Source organism: Vanessa cardui, chromosome 7, assembly GCF_905220365.1.
Source record: "Vanessa cardui chromosome 7, ilVanCard2.1, whole genome shotgun sequence".
Lineage (NCBI taxonomy): Eukaryota > Metazoa > Arthropoda > Insecta > Lepidoptera > Nymphalidae > Vanessa > Vanessa cardui.
Genome location: NC_061129.1, coordinates 6,125,861 through 6,145,161, shown reverse-complemented (window position 1 = coordinate 6,145,161; position 19,301 = coordinate 6,125,861). Strand labels below are relative to the sequence as shown.

The following is a 19,301-nucleotide window of genomic DNA, read 5'->3' as shown; positions in this document are numbered from 1 at the left end:
TAGCATTTCAACGCTAGGTTGTTGTTGTTATATACCCACTTGAGTTATTTTTTACATCTTTGAAACAACGTCGATGTGACATAGTTTTCATGATTGCCCTCCAGACGATAAACCTACCTAGTAGTCTTTCTATATCTTCACTTTTACCACTTCAAAAGAAATGTCACAATACAAAATTATTTCTATCTGCAGAAAATATAATAACTTTCATTCGGTTTTTATAGAAATTGTTTTGTATGTTTAATTCTTATAAAGTCAGTAATGGCTGTTCCACAATGATTAAGACATCCGTTTTTGTTGAAACGTTTACTCTACATATCGAACTATATTTACAGCGCTGTATCCAAGTGATATTGTTCTCGTTCAGACGTATATGAAAGGGAAAGTAGTTGTTTTGTTTGCTGGTCCTGTCTGAATTGCTAATGCAGATAGTCATTTACCTGCCTTGTGTGCACGCCCAGATTCACAGAGCTCTACAATCCGAAGAAATATAAGCTATTGTCTGGAGTTACCGAACCAATTCGCATTAATAAATGTTGAATAGCCCCCATACTACTTTACCATTACGCATATTTAAATATACCTTGTTGTTTCTTAATGTTATGTTATTAGGAAATTACTATTAACTAGCGTTCTAAAAAAACTCATCAGATAATGGTTGTAGACCAAATTGACTCCTATTGAACTTTAATAGTTCATAGCTCAGACAATCTCCTCGATTTAATATCATTATTCTCATAAAACAAATCAATATAAACTTGAATCCCATTATAATTGTTACAATCGAATTAATGATATACCTTTAAAAAAGCATTAAATACTCGAACATCCTTTAAAAATGTTATTACAATGAATTTTATATAACGAATTATATTTTATTGAAGATTAATATTATATTGCTGACACTAACAAATTTATGGGTTATTTGTAGCAGGTAATAAATATTAGGTACCATTAAACGAGTTTGTCGTATATAACTTGATCATTATTTATGTTATTAATCAGTAACATCCGTCCGAAAGTTCTAATAATAAGACCTTGATATTTGCATACATTTTAAATCTTTATATTATATAAAAGTTGTATAGATCGGACGATAGAAGACGCTGCAATCGGAAAGTAAATAAAATAACCTCATTTAATTATTATCCGGACGAATTTGGGATGGCAGCTAATATAATATTTTAATATAGTTTTTTTTTAAAAATATTGTAGGCACAAAACACATTATCGTGACTGTTGTTTTATTGTTTGTATATTCATTGCGTTACATAAAATGTAAGGCGTTTTTTACGATTTCTTTGTTTAATATGTACCTACCTACTCACGAGTGGATGCCACTCGAATTTAAGTTCCGATGTGGAATCGTAGCCATTTATACTTTCTACAAACTTTGGTCTCGCAAAGTTTTCGAAGCGATTAGTCATAAATAATTGAACGCAGCCGATATTCCCGTATAAGAAGACAAAGAGATGACATCCCTAAAACTTTGTCAATTTACGTTGAGACCGTAAAGACTTAGTCGTTCATGTCCGTACTTGGTAGAAAAGTGGAGGTAACGTCATAAGAAGTTTCCAGTCGTACTTACCTTGTCTAGAAAGGGATCAAACTGCGGTGCATTCGCTGCAATGTATTATGCAGTCCCAGAGCGGGCGCTGGAGTAAGCGGCTCGGAATCACTCTACTTCCCAAAGAACACTGCTGTTCCAAGAAAATGTTCCATTCTAAAAGTTCAAGGAGAACTGCATTGCATAGAATATGTCTTTAATTTAACTTATTTATTTTATCAATACGCAATAAACATTGATTTGAACTATGATGGTTTATAAGTAACGTTTCATTTATATTTTTATAACCAGATAATATTTCAACTCACATACTAAACTATTTTGTATTTTGAAATAAAATACTAACTGCCCTCAGTATTGATACCTGATAGATTTAAAACCCCCGTTAGATACGTATCTAAATGTATGTGATAGTCTAGTTAAATAATCAAATTACATAACATAAATACAGTTTCTCCCGAAATCTAATGGACCAAAGTGGAGGCCGCAGACATTAGTCGGACATGTTTAAAAGTCTAGAGGAATAATGAGTTGAGATTACGTAAATACAATCTAAGGCGAATGCTGTCCACTGTTAAGTTTAAATGACAAAATTAACATTTCGATTGATCCTAATCTAAGTTCGATAAAATCAGCTGGTGCATAGTAAACTTTCTATATAGATAGAGGTATTGTAAGCGTTCGTTGAGTGGATAACTAATCGCATCTCATTTCCTACGTGTCGCTCGCTGTAGTGGGAAGCGGTAAATGAGATTGTGGGTTGACGTGTCGCTCCAGAGACCCAGCCGCGTAGGTGCTCCCAAAACACTGGCATCAGTGTCCGTCCATATGATTTTTTTTTCAATCAAACTATTCCTGTCTCTTTTCTTACATCATCATTTTTTTGTCGATTTTTCACACTTTATTCAAACTATGTAGAAAAACTTTTTTGTCTAAGTAGGGAACTTAGAAAATACTATTTATCAAATACATTTACTTTACAATGTATGTGTGTTCGCATTTCGAAAAAGTACCTATATATCGGATTTCACGCAAGTTACCTCCGTTGGTTCTACTTATACGATTAATTTGAGTCGATAAATCCGCATAAAAAGTCAGTTCAGGGGCAGCCAACCGCGCAGCTCTCTAACTATTCAGAGTTCTTTGTTCGCGTTGGCCCGCACCAGTTGTAGCTTGTAGACCTAATTACACTGTTCTGACTAATGTTTTTATTTTATTCTTAATTAAGCGTTTTATGATTATAACGCCTGCCGCGCAAAATACATATATCGATCGTAAATTCGTTAGGGTTTGGTGTCGGGTTGGTACGCCATGGCAAGAGCCAACGTCACTAGCCGCCGAGACAGACAGGCAGCGTGTTCGGCGCCTGCTAGCCCATTAGACGTCTGCCCGATGTGGAACGCTCGATAAACTTGTAAAAACGCCTTCTACCCATTTAATTTTATATCCTCGCTTAAGTATTGCTATTGGCAGATTTCTTCCTTCTTTTATAGGTCCGTCATTAACTGTATCGTTTATTATTTCGCCCCTGTTTCTATAAGCAAAATCTGTCAATAATCGCTTAGTACCTTAAATGCGATACGCTTCAAAGTATTTCGACTTTCAACAACATTTGAGGGATAGAAGAAAAAATTGTAAAATATTTATTGAGAATTATTTATTGAATAAATCTAAAGTAAAACTGCTCTGCTTTACTCCTAGGTTATGCCATATGTAGGTTATATAAAAGTGCATTATATAAATTTTTGCTATCTTTATAACTGTTTCTGATGTTAATTCTTGGTTATCAATGGAAATGGGTTCTTAAATTTATAATTTCAGTCATCCGTCGCAACAAAATCCCTTTAATTCTTCATGTTGAAAGCTTAAATGTAAAATATTGTTAATCAATATCTTTGTATCTCCAATTAGAGTTGAAGCTCTGAAACCGTTTGGCAGTTGTCACGGCACGTACGTGAACTTTTATTCAACGAATTTGGTTATGTAATTCCTTGGAAATATTCAAGTTTTCCCTTCGGCGAGACGTTATCGCGGGTGGGCTCTCAACGCGGGTGCGAGCGGGCGTGGGCGGGCCTTCCCCGCGGGGACTTAATTTGTTGCTCTCCTGGCGCCTCGCATCTCACTTTCAAACAGCGTAACGCGACCTTACCACGTCCCCTTCTCCGATGCCGTGTTCACGTCATGTTCGCTTTCATCACTTACGCCGCCGAATATCACACTTACATTCCACTGATACCGTTAAAATTAAAAAAAAAATCGCGAACAGTCACGAAATGCGCCATTCAACATGACCCCGTTTGATTGCATTAAACTTTTATTCGTTAAATTTATCCTTTCATCTGCAGAGAACATTCTTTTGCCGCATTTTCTTTTAACTGGCTGGAAACACTGTATTATTTAAAAATAACACATTTCGTTACAAAATACACTTACATGTTTCAGGCATTCATTGAAATATTGATGCGACATCGACCCATGCCTTAGGAGTGCTACTATCTGATCACAATACCATAAAGAATTCCTCAGTAAAATATTTATGAGTCGAAAAGTATTTGGTAGCAACCGCGCCAAGAAAGTAAACACGAAACGGCTGACGTAACTAATTTATGACGCCGCTTCTTTAAATTAAAAAGGGTAATTTTACAAAAAAAATGCTTGTATTCATAATCTTATTAATTATTGCTTATTTTGATAAGAAAAATAAATGTAGTTATTTAAGTATAATTATATTTCCACTCTGACAGGCTCAATAATAGAGTCCAGAGACCGCGACGGACACATTACTCATTAGGCTCGGTCAAATTGGCGCCGCCCAGCGAGCTGTAACGATGATGACGGAGCGGGCTCATCCCCATACGTGCACTAGCCGAACCTAACATCTCTCGTGGGAAGTCCTAAAAGGCACTTTGTATGAAGTAAAGTTTCACATTTGGCAGTCGTGCAAAACTTCGCGGCTTTTGCGGCACATAAACAACTAGCACACGTGCGCGACCGACCGCGTATCGATTGATGTAACTTAAAATGCATAGTTCTCCTCTGCGGTGTCCATCAGCCTCCGCCAAATGTTCCGCTGTGGCCGCTTGACCACCGCACTTTTTTTAATCGTCATGTAGGTACACGTAGAAAATGTAGATAGTCAACTTTACTTGTTTAATTAATTTCACAAAGAATATTTCAATTGGTTTTTCTTAACATTCAAAGATGAAAAGTATAATAATTACGTAGCTAATAACAGCTTTAATTAAATGGGAGTTATTTAAACGATAATCAAAATGCAAGCAAGCATACAAAAATAAGCACTATTTTTATCGCAGTAATCATATCGGGCACGATCAAGCACTGAAAGCTTTTTGAAAGCTCGCAACTACGTGTGATGAAACGTTCATGCGATTTCTAGATTTCAGACTAACGCGTTTGATCACTTGAATGTACCTATGTTTCATTTTATTTTAAAAAATATGTAGGATTGCCTTTTAACAATTTTTCACCTTTACACCAATATATATTCAAATAAAACTTTCCGATTAACCCCGCTTTTTAAAAATGCTTAGTATGATTATTTCGAACTTTTCAGTCCAAATTCTATTTATTATTTTAAACAAGGTCGGATACACATTCTAGCAAACCGACGTCAGCTAAAAATAAAAAAAAATATCTAGAGTTCACGCTTAGATTAGTGATTATAATCGATAGTCGTGATCGACTTGAGAGACTTCGAAGTTGTGAAGACAGGCCTACACATTACCTCTAAAAGACCATCACGATTATCTTTACAAGGAATCAGAATCACGATCGTTAAGGTAATAAACACCTACTCTATTATCTGTCCAATGCTGATCTATTAGAGCGATAAGAGCAAAGTTTTAAATACATCGCGAAATAATGCATCCTCGCCATGAGTCCTAATGTCTTCTTAATGCTGCACGAATGCATGGAGTTGTCACGTGACACATTCACGGCTGTTGTTGGCATTTTCATTTTAATGTATCAAATTCTACAGTACGAGCAATCGCTTTTTCTTCTCATACTATTCAAAATGAAATATAATTTCCGTATATTAACTGATTTACTGAGTGGGTACGTAGTTTTTTTTTTTTGTTTTAGTAAATATTCATAAATCATTTCAACATTCAGATGTACTTTTAAAAGTAATCAATAAGTTAATATATACATATATTGTAGTTCATATATATACTCTTTAGTCGGATAATTTAAGGTAGATCATTCAACGCTCAAGGTCTATAACATAAAGAGCCGCTAATTAATTAAATGAAATGTATATCTACTAGAATACTTTGTAAAAAAGGTTTTATATTAAGCTAAGCTCTAGATAGAATCATTCGCAAACGTTCCACATTGCATAGAGTTTGTTAAATATGAAAGCTACATTTGAACGTGATTTTTTATTTCGTTAGGCCGTTGCCTGCTCGCCGCGCTTCTTTTGTTCTAGGAACGTGATCTGGCCGAGATGAAGCCCACTGACGTTATTGCTCCGTTCCTCGCTTCAATCTAGTTTGTTTCTGCTAGTCACACTTTGCTGCTTTGCGTATTATCATCGCTGAAATGATTTCATGTTTCAATGTACTCGATTTTCCCCCGACGACTGAAAAATTTCTACTCCCATTTGTTTCCCTGACGTATAAGATGCATTACATTTTATGCCATTCGCTTTGCCGCCATATCTCATCGCTCCATAAGGCTTCGCTTCCAATATAACGCCCCGAAGTGACTAACGGTTTCTAGTCAAATGTGACATAAATATTACAAAAAACAGAATCGAGAGAATATCTTTATAATGCCACGTGCTGTACCTGTACACGTACATATATAACAAATGATTTATTGGTGTTTACTGATCGTTCTTAAGTTGTATTTTTGATTTAAAGAAGGTATTTTGGAAAAGAGGTACATACTTCGATGACATTATGTTTCGTATTTGGCGGACCTAGCTTTAACAGTGAAGCTGAAATGACAATGATTACTTAAAATGAATCAATATGCAATCAAAATGCAGCGGCCACTTAAAAGCGATTGTGTCGGATAAAATTAACGCGACTAATTAAGTGTACGCATGTGACGCACATTCTCATGTCACAACACAGAGTGGCGCCGATGCGGCAAATACTCTGGAGCAGTTATCTCAGTATCGCATGGCTACGCCCGCTGTGACCGCCGTGTTTATTTTTAGACTCGCGTGTACATTCACTATTGCGATGAAATTTTACAGCAATCGCCGCGGCTCGCCGCCCGCTAGACCGATACCGACGCTCCGAATGACAAGCTACCGCTATTTCATAAATGTCTACTATTTTATGCGAAAATTCTCTCTTGCCCCGTGCGCAATAATAATTATTTTGTTCTACGATTCATCTGCTCAATCTTGAACGACTCCGAAAAAGTGTTAACGTTTTCTTTTGTCGATCAATCATACACAAAGACTATTATTAACACTTATTACTCCTGTAACATGCTCAACATTATATCTTATTGAAATTAGTTTTATTCGTTACAAAAAATCTTATTCGGTAAACTTATAAAAGTACATTAATGCTATATGTATTAACAAGTCTGTCTCACTCGAAGGAAAAATTGGCCTAGGCTATTTTACCTCCATTTACACGTCGCGAAAGCTAATATCCCCGTTCGTCAAAATACCATTAGCCGCGTAGCGCGGTCTCCCTGTCAGACCGAGATTTAGCTTGACTTAGTGACTGATTAGCGACTGCTGCGAGCTGGCGGATGCGACAGGTGGTCGGGTGCAAAGGGTGCCTGACCCAGGGCCGCTTTCTGATTGATGACTTGTAAATCAAACTTACATTTTACCTAAGACACTTTTTGTATAAGACATGTTATGTATTACATTTACTTATCGAATTATATTTTTTAACATTATAAATATCTTTAATACAGTAAACGGAAAGCGTGTTTGATCATCAGCAAAATGTCAAATGTCGATTGTTCCTAGAGGTCCCACGCTCCGCACCCGCGGTCTAATATCACGAGGTCAAGTCACAGCTCATGTATATTCACGGACGGCGCGGCGGTCCATCTGTAACGGTCCTACGACCGGTTGTATGGCTCATTGTTGCATGTATCCGTCCATATGGTTAAGACGAGACACGAGAGGCGAATACTGCCGGTGGCGCCTCTTGCACTGTTTCACTCAACTTACTATTTTTTTCATATAAATAGTCAAACGCACGCTAATAGAGCTGATTAACCGGTTCTGTCACTTTTAGTTTTACCCAAGTTGTTTATTTTCACAATTTCTTCTCAATTATGTTACGCTATCTTGAAACCGTGTCAAGGGCTTCGTTTCAAATTAACATTTCCGATATAAAATAGCTTATTTATCTTAAATTTCCGTTTAACATTTATGATATTATTAATTAATTTTTCCTTAATATGATATAATAATAATATGTCATACGTAAAAACAAACGTGTTCTCTGCTTATTATAGTCATAAAATTATTTTAATGTTTTAGCAAATTTACATGATTTCCAATTTTATTCCGAGGCAGCGGGTTATTAAGATTATAATGGCCGGGTCAGTTGTTAAACGCCGGTAGATATTTATATTATAATTAGGTGCCAGCGACAGTCGTCCGTGAGGGTGCATGCGTAATACGAGACTATTTTTTTTTTCTTCTCGCCACGAAACATTGTGACATTCATTTAACAAAAATAATATTGCCAGTGAGATAAATAAACTGCAGCCTTGTGATCTAAATAAGATAGAGTATGAAAATGAAGCATAATTGTTTTTTTTTATATATATTTAGGCAACGATTTTATGTATTATGCCGCCTGGTTATAGGTTTTATTTTAATGAATCAATATTAACAGTAACAGTAGCTATTTACTTTTCAATGACATCACGATAACGCCACCTACTTTTTGTGCATTTAATCTTGGCGAGCAGTAAAATAAAGATGGCGCAGTAATGCATTTTACATTTTGAAGGATCATTAAATTGCGCATTACACGGCCCGGGCCCGTCGAGAGGCAATTAAAAAAGAACTGTTAAGACGGTGCTCGTAAACTGGAGTTGTGTTCTCAACTGATTAAAAACTGCTTTAATCTTAGTGTGCATTTAGTTTTGATCGCAATCATTTTCGTCGAACTAACTTTGAAACAGTGTTTATACCATAAATATTGTAATTTCTAGTCTCGACGGAATACGGAGAGCCCTATCGTTAGGTTCTAAGACAATTTGTGTCTCTGGTTAAGCTGTCAAGATGTATAAATTAACACGTAAACTCCATTGGCTTTCTCTTAAACGTCAATTAACATTAAATGCTAGGAAACATGAAAATTGGGAGTAACTTCTGTTTGTCTCGTAGTTTCTGAATAATCCATTACTTGATAGCATCAATTATGACTACGATAATGCTATGTATACGATTAATGGAAACATTTAATATTAACAAATCACCTAGATTTATTTTGATACAAGGAAAATTTTAAAATTAAACATATTTTCTGACAAATAAACAAGGAAAATGACAAGATACTATTTATTATATATATATCAGTTACGCTATTTACTTGTGGTGATGAAAGTTTTCGAAGAATAAATGTGAGTAATACTTGCAAGTCGCTATCAATACGAATTGCAACAACCCCGTCACACTCACGTACAGATAAAACGGTCACTTGTCCGCTATAGGAGAAATTGAATAACAAGCCATAAACTCGTTCCAGTATAAATGAAATTCAATATTTGCCGTGGACATCCAATAACGACAGGTCGGTATCATAGGTTACGTGGCGTTTAGCGACGCGAACACTATGATCACTCGGTGGCACGTTCTCGTTGTAATTAATTCTAGATAATTACAATATGATTTGATAGCATAGACCTGGTACCGATGTGTTCCTACATCCATTCGCAACATAGCCACAATAGGAAGTGTTACACATAAACAAAAGAAATACGTGCCGAATTCAATATTTAGTTAAACAACGGTAGTAGTTATTATATGTTTTTTATTTTACAAATATATACATGGCCTAGTTATTTAATAGTTCATATATTTTGTGAGTATTAAATACATACGCATACTTCAGAATGATGATAGCTCAATGGTCAAATTAATCTGCCATAAACCTTTTTGAAATAATCAATTTATTGCCGATTGTTTTAACAGATGTATATTAAAATAACTAACCCTCTAAAGCACTACAAAATATTTTCCCATTTTGCACAGTAAGCAAAATAGGCAATATTTTGTAGTGCTTGCTCTATTTTGGTATAGAAAATATGTGTTTTATCAGTTAAGAAACATTTCGATAGTATTAGTGTACTATTCTATGTAACAAACACATATGTCTATATATGTATTTTCATGTACTCAATACTTTATATCTCAGTTACTTGCCCGGTACTTATAGAGCATATTTTAGTTTAAATATTGGTAATTATTTCACGAATATACAAGTCTCGGTAGCTTAATTAATTTATTATGATTTTTTTTTGATTCTCTGTTTTATTTGTCTATGTTATTCTGTGTTAAATGTAATTTTCATTCACGATGACATAAACATTATAATTAAAATTAGTAATTATTACTATATGTTAGTGAATCAATGTACTGCGTTATCATGAGGACAAAACATAATTAATATTCTCTGTTTTAGTACAGTAATAATATCTTGTCATAAATTTAATTTAACCTTCCGTTAAAGAAGTACTAAATGTATAATAGCGTATGACCCGTCAAGTCTACACATGTGCCAATATTAGTGCAGTTATTTAATGTTAATTATAATCATAGTCTTAGAACAGCTGGCAGAGACTTACTCTTCACGCGAGCTTACGAGAGGCTAACTTAGTTCGGGAACTAACGAAGTGGCTGCATTAATTACTCAAATTAGAACAAGGTTGGTTTCAATATCGGCCGCTTACACCAAATATTTTATGAAACAGCGTTCGAAATTTAGAGCTGAAATATTGTTTAATTCATCAACAAATTTTGTGTAACGTAAAATATGCCTTTACTCTATATCCCCATGTAGTGCTAAAGAGTGGCAAAATTGTTTGGGTCGTTAACTCAAAAATGCCTGTGTGATCTAATGCTTTAATTAAATTCCTAGATTTAATTACGAGATCTCTTGTTAATGGTCCGTTAATTTTCGAGCTATGTGCCGTATGTTTAATATTATAATAATTTATTTTATAATGCATTCATCTATATTTATAACAAGAATACAAAACTGGCGAACTTATTAAAGAACACGCGAGTCATTCCGCCGGTGTAGATTCATGTAGTTTTCCGCAATGTTTATTTGAGTGACGTAGCCTCTCGCTTGCGTCTCGTCGGTGACGTGATTTCGACGCCTCTAGCCTTCGACGAAACCTATGTAGCTTTCTTACATAGTTAATCACGATATGATGATATTGTTATCTACATATATTTGGAAGTCCTAGGTGGATTAATATTACTTGATTTCTATATCGGAACTCCCAGAACCGCAGCTAGTCTGTACGCCGAATATTATAAAATATTTCATGGCAGAAATGCTAGAGATTCGATGAAACTAATATAATAAGTTTCCTGGCATCATATTTATGTCTGACCTCACGTCTTAAACCACATTATCGATTTTTATGACATTGGCGAGGTTGAACTCATCATTTTTAATAAATCGAATGTTTATCAAATCTATGTTTGCGAGTCAAATAAATTTAAAACAAATTGGGAAACCTTTTAAAGAAGTTTCTGTCTAAAAAATACCTATTTCGCTGATTCTTAAAACTCAACTCTTTCGAGAGTTTAACTTCTTATTTAGTATTAACTTTCTCGATATTATTGTTATCTTCTACCAAATTACTTTGGCTTATTGATTTACCTACTACTATCTCTGACTAATTAACAAATGTCTAATAAGTAATCAGACGAGATAGCCGTGTGCAGAGCCTCCTGGATCTACGCCACCAGATGAGAACCTGAGATTGAAAGCAAAAATCCGGACAAAGATCACTGACTTTTTTACATGCGCGTTCATAATTATTCATTTCGAACTCTGCTCGGCTCGGGGTTGGTAAACATTGTGAGGAGAACTGCATGTACAGTAGAGCAGCGTAAAAGAATAAGCAAACATTTTTCCTTAAACCGAAGAAGAGGCCGGTGCCTGCCAGCGGGACATTTATAGGTTGCTATGTACTGTATGTCTACCCTACTTTTTATACACGCGTGATTCACTTCATGGCATTTCTAGAGGCACTTCTATGAAACGTATTGCAAAAATGTTTATGACAATGTGTCAATAAATAAGTTCAGATTTTCAAGAATGTTTAATTTAAAGCGTTTCTATTCCACGTATGGGTGATGTAGATATTCAAGGCGTTTATATCCAAGCTGACATATGAATGTTGCAACATTGAATTCATGTGCGAATTACGAAATATCACCTGCGGTTATGATAGTGTCGCTCTGAACATATTTAGAAACCTGCGCAGGTCGGTTCGGTGCAGTGTTATTTAATACACGACCTATTTGTGGTCAAGCATGCTAGACGCTCCAACCACCTCACTGGCTAGTAATCCTAAACCTGTTTTAAGGTTACTTTACATTGCAAATCTAATCTGATGCACTCATTCGAATGATACGCTCACGTCTCTATCGATATACAGTACAAAAGGGAAGTGTGACCAATTCGTGGTTTAATATTTAGTGAACAATATGTAACTAGCCGTATAGTCGTCTAAGAGCACAGAAAGTTTGAGCAAGCGTTCTGTTCAACGCTCGTAATTTCTGTTGATACATATTTTTATCCGAACATTACGGTATTAATTAAACTGACTCGTACCAAAAAATGTATTTATTGTTTGTCTGTATAACAGCTTCTTCGGCTTAATTGTCTATTTTAATTTGCGATCATAAATTTAATCGCTCTGCTCGTCATGGTTACCGCTTTCGCTTATATATTATTTTCATAATGAAACCATATCCAGTACTCGAGCCACATTCAAAGACTGCTTGAATTAACTTAGGCTCCTTTGTAATTATGTTTATGTTTTAATGAGTTTACCGATCTTCGGCCGTAAAGCGCTTCTGTACAAAACAACGATAATGTTGAACAGTTTATTTGTTTCATTTTGCCTTATATCCCGTGACGTCTTTAAATGTTTCTCTAATAAACTGTAATTGTTGTATCTCGACGCGAGATACATACCAAATATTGTGTTTACGATATGTTCCTAAAATAAGCTCAGGATTATTCTTTAGCTAAAGAAGTTATGGTTAACAATCATGTTTAAAATAACGTCGACGTTGAAAATTAAATTACTAGTTCATTTCCAAGCTTCCCTACTAACGAGGACTCGTGCGACGATCATAATAAGTAGGTCAAGTAACCCTTTGGTGTGTAGAGGAGTGAGCAATCACACGCGCCACCCGCCTAATTGAAGTCCAATGTCGCGCAGCCCGCCCACGGTGATTGATACCGCCCGGCCGCCTGGCTGCCAGCCCGTGCGGCTTCTAATAACTGCCACTGTACAGACGTACGTGGCGTCCGTATTGTGTCCTGTCAAATGACTACCTATACACCCATACAACCCTATCGCATTAATCTCTGTTTGATAATGTACAAATTATTTGCAGGGACGAAACCTCTGTAATTACGTGCATCCAAACACAGGGGCACCTGCAAAAATGTACCCGCAAAAACGTAGACATAAAGGCAATAGTAGAGCAGGCGTCTAATTAGTTGCGCCATCGCCATCAATATCCATTAACGGCGCCACACGCGACGCTGACCGGCCGCGTCGCGCCGCCGCCGTCGCCTCGCCGACTGGCCGCCGGTGCTTGTGACGATTACCGACACTCTATCACGATGCGATAGAGATTTGCACTTTCTGGAATAAATAGGGGTTGTAATGTACGATCATTCTACTACAATACTATATTACTTTGTTTAACAGTTAACAACATCGTTTAAATTTCTTTTCAAATAATGCATTTATGACATACTCTTATGAATAGAAACGGGTATTATGGGCGCACAAACTGGTCATGCCTTTAATGAATACTGTTATTAAATATCAAATAGAGTAAGCGTGCATTGAGCCCGCGGGGTGATCAGATTTAATTCGAAACTTCTTCACCTCTCGGTCCTAAAGGGTTGCCCGTTGCCCTAATCTTTGAACTATGACTTGACCGTTAATACGCATATATAATTTGGTCTTCGATTATTTAAACTGTGGAATGGCATGCTACGAATAAATTAGTTTCATGTTAGGGAACAAAGCCGGTCTTAGATCCGAATAACGGTTATAGAATAGTCTTTGTAACAGTTGAAATTGTTCTATTTTAGATGTTAGTTAATATTATTGTAATATATTAAAGAATGTAAGTTATTCATTCATTTGTTTACATATTAATGCTAGTATTTTTTTGTGAATGTATGTATGGTAAGATAATTGAAAAATATTTCTCTCATATTTCTTTATATAAATATTTTTTCGGTATTTTTATATCAATTTTCTCGTTAGTCATTTTTGTTCCATCTTTGACCATACCGTTTGATAATGCCCCGCGGCCACTCGTAGTAAACGTGACCTCCAGATGTAAGTCGCTTATAAACCCCAGTTTCTACACTTCATTTACATAGCCAAGGAATCCTATGCACTTTGTATGCACTCGCATCTCACTTTATAATTCAAATGATTCACGCGATCCCGGGGTGGATTTGAGGAAATGTGAGAAATTGTAACGGAATTTTTAACGACTCGACACTCTTTATCTTAGAAAATGTGTTAGCATTCGAATACATATTAATATCATCTGTTTATATTAATTAATAACGTGTTGCAATGTTTCGTGGGTGAATTACCCTTTTGTCATAAAAAAATAAAGGAAAGTAATGAATTAAATTTTATTTCATTTAAATTATTGCGTTGCAATAAATCCAAACAAAGTGCTGTTTATTTTTTCATATTCGGATTAATCTTACAAAAATAAATAAAATGATAAATCTTTTGCAGGTCCGATACCAAAATAAATGGCATAGAATAATTATTTTGGTTATTTCTATCTAGAAAATATATTCTATCGTAGTATTATGAACATTTCATTTAATCGGATTAATAGTTTTTGCGAAAAATGTGTGCCAAAAAATTTAGACGAATTTCGTTCGCCTCTACGTAATCAAAGATTTTACGAGTGCCGATGATGAATAACAAATAAGCAAACTTATATTTAATTGCTTTTATCTATTAATAGAATCTCATATTATATCTCGTTTTTTTTACTTTCTGGTCAGTATGTCGTTCGTTCTTTGACTTAGATAAAATAAGGATATCAATTTAACTAAATGTTACTATCCATCTATAGGTATTTATGCTTCTATTTATATATATTCTCTTATTCTGTATTTTCAAGGCTTCTCAATGTTTAGCTCATAACGCCACACGTCCCAATGTTCTAAGCTCAAATACCGAATCAGGCCAAGTTTTTCCGTCAAGAATTCTCACTATCATCCTAAATTGAGGAGGGGCATTGCTTACTTTTCTTAGCCCCAGAAAAGACTTTAAATCTTATTTATCATTATTGCCGTGTCTTAACTCTTTCCCCTCGATGCTGATCCCTATACGGATAGTCTTATATCTTATGGATGTAAGATTGGTAGCTGTGCCGCTGGAGGATGCAAACCATCATCATCATGAGCATCATGTTATCATAAACGATATCGAAACAACGACCTGGGTTGCCAAGGGCAGACTCGTTAAAAGCACGTGCGAGACATGAGATGAAGCACGATTGATTTGCTTCGTGCTAACCGTTGCGACCTTGGTCGGTGTAATCAAATTAGATGACTCATATTACCTCATGCTAATTAACGCAAACTCCAATCATAACATCGCTGTAGACGAGGAATCGTATCACTGCAACGCATACTAGCGTTGCTTAGATACAATAAGTATCGTCATTACATTTTACGATAAATGTATGTTGATGCTACATAAAGCCCTGTATACTATACGTACGTGATAATGATCAACTTATATTCCCTTTGTATAATGTTTTACATTATTATATAAATTGCGGAATGTATGAGTATTTTAATTTTGATAACATATTAACTTTAATATGAAACAATAACTCTGTTCATTTCGTGGATGCGCGTAGGAGAGTTCACGCAAATGGTAACTTCCTATATTACGTCATTTTGTTATGATTCAGACAGTCTGTTTCATTAGCCGCAACTTCGTAGACTCACTTCGGTTTGAATTCGACTCTGACCTCGACACTCATTCGGAATTGCATGATACGACTCACCACTCCGTTTATTTATATAACCTACTGTTGTATAATTAATTGCATACTGTCGAATTTTAGATGGAAATTATTAAACGAATACGATGCCAACTTCATTCTCTATACGGAATGTGATAACTGAACTCAATAGCTAAATACAGTGGTATATTACAGTAACTATTACAAAATGCTGATTACGGGGTAACGTGAACAGAAATCCGAGCTCGGAACAATATTACGATTACGTCATTCATAGAGTAAGTGCATTAATGTTGGCAGCGGTGGCGCCATCTTTGTGTACCTCGGTAGGGGCCTGTTTCTGATGTGAAAAGCAGTTTTCCGAGGAATAAATAATAGAATGTCAGTCTGAAGCTAACATAAAAACTAATGTTTCTTTCCCATGTTATTTACCCTACGTAGATAAAACAAAATATGTTAACTAGGCAGTTTTAATGTTGGTTGCATAACAATTTTTTTTAAATATTATGTTTATTTGTAAAATTTTATTCAAATTAATCTCTTTGTGGTACAATGACGCATATACCTTGTAATGTTTTTCATTAAATTAACGTGGATTAAAGTATTATATTGTAAAATGTATTTTATTTAAAACTAGCTGCACCTGCGGCTTTAAACGCGCAAAACTTATGAAACGACCTATAACATACAAACCATAACGTAACCCGTCATTATATTACTTAGGGGTGAAATAAAAAAGTAGTCTATGTCCTCCGGGAGTAAATCTTACTACCTAACTAACAAACCAAGTTAGACTTAGATTATTTAGATTTACCTTTTTTATTATTTAGATTACCTGGTACCTCTTCACACTTAAAATCGTGAAACCAGGCACAGATACTTTCCAAATTTATAATATTAGTATAGATTGGGAGTTATTTATGTATAGTCACTAAATTAGTTCGAAAGTAACGAATACAACGTTATTAGGAAATATTTTTGTAAGGTGCAAATTTCATACGCAATTGCTGCAACGTGATACTCTAACTAAGAGTTCCCACACGGCTAATGAAACTTTGCAAAGCCAACACGAGACCGCGCTTATTTAGAAACGACGATGTCGAGCAGATGACGCCCAAACAAATCTCAATATCTGGCATATGGAATGAATATTTAGAGTGAGACAACACAACAGTTTCTCCTTACAGTTATAAGAACATCGAAAATAGATTGTGCGAATGGGGTTACACGCACCTGTTATTTAGCTTTCAGGCTGAAGGTACGAGGGGAGGCGGGGTTACAGCGCATTCATTAATAATGGCCCGCAAAGAGACGCTCTTATTTACGACCTGCGGCGACTTGGCCGAACCACATGCACGCGATCCTATGCGCCGCGCTGGCGAGGCGTAGCTAATACCGAAAATTTAAACATTAACTCTAAAGTAACACGAGATAACTAAAACATCACGACACATATATTTATTAGGTTTCATTTAATTCGTTTTCGTATTTATTTAATCTGTGAAATCATTGACATCGACTAATTCGCTAATCGTGTCTCACGTATCTTGTTCGGTTACTTATTTGGCTGCTACCATACAGGCTTAATAGCTGTCAAATTGACGAGCGATTGATTTGATACATTCGTTTTACGCATAAGGTAAAGCCAATACAATAGGGTGGATTGGATACCAAATATACTTGATCTGTCAAAACGATCTCTGTAAATTGGTACGACAATAGTTTTGGATAAAATCGAAAAAACATAACATTCGTTATAGGAGTATCATGTTTTGAATGTACTGTTAACTTGCGCTGTATCGATTTATTAAGAAGTAAATTTGCATACCGTATATTTGAATCACCAAACATCTACTAACATGATGATTCGCAATTTATTTGTCTACACGATATTCTTTGTACCTAGAATGAATTTATTATGACTCACTATTTTTTGCTAAACATCTAAGTTGAGCGCTTGTTTTTTTATTATTATTACGTTCTAATATATTTAAAAGAGAGGTAAACAGCCTGTCTAAATCTATTCTTCGGCACGTTCTTTATACTGAGAGGAATCAGCCGCGTTTTGTAATAGGAAGGGCAATCATAAAGTGCTAGTTCATGATGATGTTACAACAGAAATGGATCAAATAAACATCGCATCGTACTAAATTCGTGCATAAACAGTAAGATTGTCGGACTAGCAGGCGAGATGAGGTAAGCGACCTTAAAAGCCACTTAGCACACAGTGCTCTTAGTGCCGCTTGCTGCGTCTCTTATTACTTTGATAATATTTCGGTTTATAACGTCAGTGTCAGCACAACATTTCGATACAGTGAAATATTTTGCCTCCTGCAAATTTTGCAATAAACAAATCGCAACGAATGAATACTGCTGGTAGTAATAGATTTTGGACACAGATGGAGATTATATATATTTTCCATTTTGAAGCTATTAATGTCGTTGGTAACACTTAATGGTATTTAATAGTTAAGTTCAATTTAATACTTAGTATGTATTAACAAACACGGTTACGAAAATAATATGAGTTGCAAGATTTTGAAATGACGATGGTACGAAATAAATTTATTAAGAGCAAACCGCGGCCGTTATGGGTTGTTAAATAACAACAGCAAATATCAGTATATGCCAATAGAAGTCTTTCATTTCCGTGCCCACATCACGGATCCGGAACTCAATTCTGTACGTGTATCATTCAAAGAAGAGCGAACGTTCAGTTCTGACCAAAGGTCGGAAATCAAATTCAATGATTCCACAATATTTTTCCAATTTCTTACATTTTATATATAAAACACGACCTTGACGATCATTTCTTACATTACAGTATACACTTAGGATTCGTTAGAAGCTCGAATTTTGTTCAGAATATTCACATATACACATTCGCTGCCAATGTGGTTAATTTACGTACAGTTTGAAATTCTAAGAGATAAGTGCCATTAAGCAACAAGGAATCAGATGAGGCGAGTTAATTAACGTTTATGCAGCGTCATCCAGCAGGTACGGCCTCGCGGTTTCACCTGCGATGCGACCTGCGAGAGCGCTTTTACCATTTTTAATTAAATGCGGGGGAATAGCTATAATAAAATACTCGATTTTTAAGAGTTATTTTGTTAAACTTTTGTACTAAGCCAACACTCCTTATTGAATTTAATAAGATCTAATAAAAAAATATGTGAATTGCGCATTTTACTTTAATAAATGTTTTTCTTATCTTAAATAATTCTAAAGATAAGAATATATTGTATTTTATTTGAATAGTATAATTAATGTTTAATGATCATAATGTCCATACGCATTTTTTTTGTTTTAGATCTTTTTGCTTTTAATGTAAATAATATTCTAGAAAATGGTATGAAATAAATCGCGAATTATGCCTTCATGCTCCTAACTCAAGTACGTCAATTACAGCGATGCGCTTCAAGGAAGCTAACCAATTTCTAAATTCTTCGTACATTTAATTTTACTTAATTGGTGTATGGCAGCGGTGGA

General features: G+C 35.3%; 1 protein-coding gene across 1 annotated transcript in view; it reads left to right on the top strand.

The window, feature by feature from the left end:
• LOC124530820 (muscleblind-like protein 3) overlaps window positions 1–19,301 on the top strand; it is a 104,024-nt gene that overhangs the window by 22,272 nt on the left and 62,451 nt on the right. The window lies entirely within an intron of this gene.